This window comes from Eschrichtius robustus, chromosome 1, assembly GCF_028021215.1.
Source record: "Eschrichtius robustus isolate mEscRob2 chromosome 1, mEscRob2.pri, whole genome shotgun sequence".
In the NCBI taxonomy this organism is placed as follows: Eukaryota; Metazoa; Chordata; class Mammalia; order Artiodactyla; family Eschrichtiidae; genus Eschrichtius; species Eschrichtius robustus.
In genome coordinates this window covers 163,717,750-163,724,112 of record NC_090824.1, presented here as the reverse complement: position 1 = coordinate 163,724,112, position 6,363 = coordinate 163,717,750, and the positions used below count along the sequence as shown (strand labels likewise).

Sequence of the window (6,363 nt, the reverse complement as noted above, 5' to 3'; positions counted from 1 at the left end):
TTCTCAATATAAAAGTTTTCACTAAAAAAAAAAAGAAGAGAGAGAGAGAGAGAGAGAGAGAAAGAAAGAAAGAAAGAAAGAAAGAAAAAGAGAGAGAGAGAGAGAGAAAGAAAGAAAGAAAGAAAGAAAGAAAGAAAGAAAGAAAGAAAGAAAGAAAGAAAAGAAGAGAAAGAAAGAAAGTTAGTTCTACCCAAAAGAGAATGGCCACATGCCTAATATTTACTACAACCTTATTTGTGATAATGAAAGTTTGAAACATTTGAATAAGTAACTTATGGCATGCAACATTGTATAACTTACCACTGAGTATGTAACAGAAAACATTTGATTACATATTAAATGAAAAAAGATATAATTTGCTCAACTATACTGAGAACCATTGAATTATATACATTTAAAGGGTGGGGCTTCCCTGGTGGCGCAGTGGTTAAGAATCCGCCTCCCAATGCAGGGCACAAGGGTTCAAGCCCTGGTCTGGGAGGTTCTCACATGCTGTGGAGTAACGATGCCCGTGCGCCACAGCTACTGAGCCTGCACTCTAGAGCCCACGAGCCGCGCAACTACGGACGCCCGCATGCCTAGAGCCCATGCTCCGCAACAAGAGAAGCCACCGCAATGAGAAGCCCACACACCGCAAAGAAGAGTAGCCCCCGCTCGCCGCAACTGGAGAAAGCACGCACGCAGCAAGGAAGAGCCAACACAGCCAAAAATAAATAAATAAATTTTTTTAAAAAAAAAGGGTGAACTTTTGGGAATTCCCTGGTGGTCCAATTGTTAGGACTCTGCACTTTCACTGCCAGGGCCTGAGTTCAATCCCTGGTCGGATCCACGTGTGGCCAAAAAAATATAAAAAAATAAAAGGGTGAACTTTGTGAATCATATCAATTTCTTTTAAAAAGATAAAATTCTCCATTTTTACTTTTGTGTCAGCCAAGATCAGGAGAAAACAGATGGCCTGCTCGATGTGTGTAACTGAAGAAAGTTAATGAAGGGGCAGTGTATAAAGATGCTGGCAGGGTTGAGGGAAACCAGCAAGGGATAATGAAATACCCCAGGGCTAATGCTGAGAAGCCATTATCAACCATAGGCCTGAAGGGGCAAAGAGATGGAACCAGTGCTCAGTTAGAGCAACAGATGAAGGAGCGGGAGGGCCAATAGGAACTTTGACGAATACAGTGCTCTCTCTCTCTCTCTCTCTTCCTGTGGTACCTCCCACTGGCTGAACCCAAGAGGAAGCCTAAGGGCAAGTGACCCCAGATGACGCTGCCCTTCAAGGTCAGCCTCTAGAGAAGGATGGAGAGGAGTGGATCTGGAAGCAGATTATCTAGCAGGTATGTGATCATATAGCAATGTGAGAACCATCTAAACATATGGTCGAGGACCTTAAGGGAACCTGGAAAATCAGGGTTTGTAGGGATAAAAAGTGGAGGTAGTTAGAGAATGGGTAGGATGGGTAGAGGGGGTAGGAAAGATTTAACTCAGGCTGAGACAAGGATGAGAGCCAGACGCGGGAATGATTTATTGTTTGGTCAAATACTGAGCTAGAGTCTGAGGTCTGGAAGAGATTAATAGGAGATACAGAGCTAAATCAGAGTGTAGCATTAAAAATTCTTCCCCTATTGGCTATTACCCAGCCGTGTCTCCTTCCCAGCTAAACTTCATGCCTTCAACAAGTAATTGTTTAGTACCTATTATGTGCCAGGAACTGTTAGGCCCTGGGGATTGAGGAAGGAACAAAATTAACATCCTCGCTCTCCTGGAGTTTACATCCTGGTGGGGGGAAAGAGACAACAGATAAGTAAATGTAAGTCAAGGGTGATAGGTGCTATAAAGAAAAGCACAGGAGAGAATGGAACTAAAATTCTGCCCATTCTACCTCTTAAAAAAAGCCCATACATGCCTACACACAGCAGAGCTCCTGAGTAAATCAGGACTTTGATATCTCTCACCTGACCTAAGATCAGACTATCCTAACTGATCTTCCCGCCTGCAGCACACTCCAACCAGTCCTCCACTCTGCTGTGAGGATCTTTCTGAAACAAATCTTGTCAGTACCCTGCTTTAAAAAGTACCCTCCAGGAACTTCCCTAGTGGTCCAGTGGTTAAGAATCGCCTTCCAAGGCAGGGGGACACAGGTTCGATCCCTGGTCGGGGAACTAAGATCCCACATGCTGTGGGGCAACTAAGCCCAGGCCCACGCACCTCACCTGTAGAGCCCACGCGCTCTGGAGCCTGTGCGCCACAACTAGAGAGAGAAGCCTGCACTCTGCAACTAAGACCCGACACAGCCAAAAATAAAATAAATAAATTAAATTAAATTAAAGAATGTTAATGTTAAAAAATTGTTTATACTGAGCCTGCGCTCTAGATCCCACTAGCCACAACTACTGAAGCCCGTGCGCCTAGAGCCCGTGCTCCCCAACAAGAGAAGCCACCACAATGAGAAGCCCACGCACCACAATGAAGAGTAGCCCCTGCTCGCTGCAACTAGAGAAAGCTAGCACACAGCAACAGAGACCCAATGCAGCCAAAAATAAATAAATAAATTTATTTTTAAAAAGATTGTTTAAATAATAAATAAAAAGTACCCTCCAATGCTCTTGTTTGCTTACCATGTGGAATAAGGCCTAACCTCCTTATCATGGACCTTATCTTCTGGATCCATCACTTGCATGTACCTCTTTCATTCTCCTTTTCTGTCAACCCTAATTGTCTGTAGTCTATTGAATGCTGCCCTGTCTCTCATTTCTGTACCATTGTCCATACTGCCCTTTCCGTTTGGAACGTTCTCCAGGACCTCCCCACCTCCTCCCAAGGTTGGCAATCTTCTTATTCTTTTAAGCCCATTAACTGCCACCTTTTTGGTCAAGCTTCCCTGACCTTCCCTGGTGTGAGGAAGTATCTTCCAGTTCCCACCTTTGTGTTATCAGTACATCTTACTGTATAGGTACCTCTAAATGTACTTATCATACCATATAATTCTATTTCTTGGGGCTCAGGTGTACATGATGGAGTTAAATATGTTCCATGGGTCAGGGACCCTATATTCTTTTGTTCATGTGTGACCATTTTTTGTTACTTATTCAACCTAAAAACTAGAATTGACAACTTACATATATCCCCCCATCCAGTGCTTAATCTTTTTTTCTTTCAGTTTTATTGAGATATAACTGATATAGAGCACTGTGTAAGTTTAGGCGTACAGCATAATGATTTGAATTTCATACATTATGAAGTGATTACCACAATAAGATTAGTGAACATCTATCATCTCTTATAGATACATAATAAAAGAAAGAGAAAAAAATTGTTTTCCTTGTGATGAAAATTCTTCGGATTACTCTCTTAACAACTTTCACATATAACATACAGCAGTGTTCATTATATTACTCATGTTGTACATTACATCCCGAGTACTTATAACTGGAAGTTTGTACCTTTTGACCACCTTCGTGCAATTCCCCTTCCCCTCCCCATCTCCCTCCCCATACCCTTGCCTCTGGCAACCATAAATCTGATCTCTTTTTCTTAGTTTGTTTGCTTGTTTCTTTGGGGGTTTTTTGAAGTATAACTGACCTACAGCACTATGTTAGTTCCTGGTGTTCAACACAGTGATTTGATATTTTTATACATTACAGAATGATCACCACCCCATTGCTTAATCTTGTGTTTATCATTTTCTTGCTCTTAAAAATATTTTTATGTAAAAAATAAACATTTTAGGGCTTCCCTGGTGGCACAGTGGTTAAGAATCCACCTGCCAATGCAGGGGACAAGGGTTCGAGCCCTGTTCTGGGAAGATCCCACATGCCACGGAGCAACTAAGCCCGTGCGCCACAACTACTGAGCCTGCGCTCTAGAGCCCGTGAGCCACAACTACTGAGCCCGTGTGCCACAACTACTGAAGCCCACGCACCTAGAGCCCGTGCTCCGCAACAAGAGAAGCCACCGCAATGAGAAGCCCATGCACCACAACGAAGAGAAGCCCCCACTCGCCACAACCAGAGAAAGCCCGCACACAGCAACAAAGACCCAACACAGCCAAAAATTAAAAAAAATAAAATTTAAAAAAATTAAAAAAATAAAAAAAAGCAAAAAACATTTTATTAAAAATAATAATTTTTTTTTTGGCTGCACCATGAGGCTTGCAGGACCTTAGTTCCCCAACCAGGGATCAGAGCCACGCCCTCAGCAGTGATAGCTGCGGAGCTTTAACCACTGGACCACCAGGGAATTCCAAAAAAAATATTTTTAAAAATTGTCCTAGCTTTATAAAAATTTAAAGTTAAAAAGTCTTGCTTCTTTAGGGAACCCTCCTACACTGTTGGTGGGAATGTAAATTGGTACAGCCACTATGGAGAACAGTATGTAGGTTCCTTAAAAAACTAAAAATAGAGCTACTGTATGATCCAGCAATCCCACTCCTGGGCATATATCTGGAGAAAACCATAATTCAAAAAGATACATGTACCCTAATATTCATTGCAGCGCTATTTACAATAGCCAGGACATGGAAGCAACCTAAATGTCCATCGACAGAGGAATGGATAAGGAAGATGTGGTACATATAAACAATGGAATATTACTCAGTCATTAAAAAGAATGAAATAATGCCATTTGCAGCGACATGGATGGACCTAGAGATTGTCATACTGAGTGACATAAGTCAGACAGAGAAAGACAAATATCATATGATATCGCTTGTGTGTGGATTCTAAAAAAATGGTGCAAATGAACCTATTTACAAAAGAGAAATAGAGTCATAGATGTAGAAAACAAACTTATGGATACCAAGGGGTAAAGGGGGGGAGGCGGGAGGGATAAAATGGGAGATTGGGATTGACATATATACAACACTATATATAAAATATATAACTAATAAGACCCTACTGTATAGCACAGGGAACTCAATACTCTATAATGACCTACATGGGAATAGAATATAAAAAAGAGTGGAGGGACTTCCCTGGTGGCGCAGTGGTTAAGAATCCACCTGCCAATACAGGGGACACGGGATCGATCCCTGGTCAGGGAAGATCCCACATGCTGCGGAGCAACTAAGCCCATGCGCCACAACTACTGAGCCCACTTGCCGCAACTGCTGAAGCCCGTGCACCTAGAGCCCGTGCTCTGCAACAAGAGAAGCCACCACAATGAGAAGCCTGCGCACCGCAACAAAGAGTAGCCCCTGCTCGCCGCAACTAGAGAAAGCCCACGTGCAGCGACGAAGATCCAACACAGCCAAAGATAAATAAATTTTTTAAAATTTTGTATATGTCTATGTATTTACATACATACATAAGTATATATTTGTGTGTGTGTGAACATGCATACATATTTCCAAAACATATATTATTAATTTTAGTTGTTTTGTTTATTAAAGTAGTATCATTCCCTACATAATAACCTGGGACCTTTTTTTAAAAATTTAACTACAGTTGATTTACAATATTGTGTTAGTTTCAGGTGTATAGCTTCAGATTCTTTTCCATTATAGGTTATTACAAGATATTGACTATAGTTCCCTGTGCTATACAGTAAATCCTTGTTCTTCATCTATTGATATTTTATACATAGTGGTGTGTCCTGGGACTTCTTTTTCACTTTTCATGTTTTATTGCTAAGATCCATCTCATGTTTGTTGCCTGGAGCTGAGTTTATTTATGGTTGCTGCTGTCGACTATTTCAATGTGTAAATATGCTAATATTACTTTGTTGCTGGCAGCAAAGGCTCTTGGTACCCTGTGTTCTTCCCTTTGGCCCACAACTGGTTTTAGCCAAATATGCGGTAGCCAGTTTTGTGGGGGCCTCCCATTTACTGACAATGCGCACCTCAAGTGCTAGGCTGTGGGCCTCTCCAATTTCTGCTTTAAGGCCTTCTCAAAAGCCACAAGAGCCTTCTCAGCCCTCTCCCAAACACAGACTGAAAGTAAAGAGCATTAACCCTCAACCAATGAGGGATGTAAGCCAAGAGATAAATGCCCCAAGCTCCCTTTCTTCAGATGGACAATTCTGGGAGGCATTTTTTTTTATACGGGATTTTTAAAAATATTTATTTATTTATTTATTTATTTATTTATTTGACTGTGCTGGGTCTTAGTTGCAGCACACGGGATCTTTGTTGCTGTGTGTGGGATCTTAGTTGCGACATGCGGGCTCTTAGTTGTTGCATGAGGGCTTTTAGTTGTGGCACGCAGCATCTTCAGTTGCAGCACATGGGATCTTTAGTTGTGGCATGTGAATTCTTAGTTGCGGCATGTGAACTCTTAGTTGCAGCATGTGGGATCTGGTTCCCTGACCAGGGATCGAACCCGGGCCCGCTGCATTAGGAGCACAGAGTCTTAGCCACTGGACCACCAGGGA

General features: G+C 42.0%; 1 non-coding gene across 1 annotated transcript; it reads right to left on the bottom strand.

Annotated features, from left to right (window-relative positions):
* Nucleotides 1-6,290: 6,290 nt before the first annotated feature.
* Nucleotides 6,291-6,363, bottom strand: TRNAR-CCU (transfer RNA arginine (anticodon CCU)). The gene has a single exon. It is a non-coding gene; the product is annotated as a tRNA-Arg (tRNA).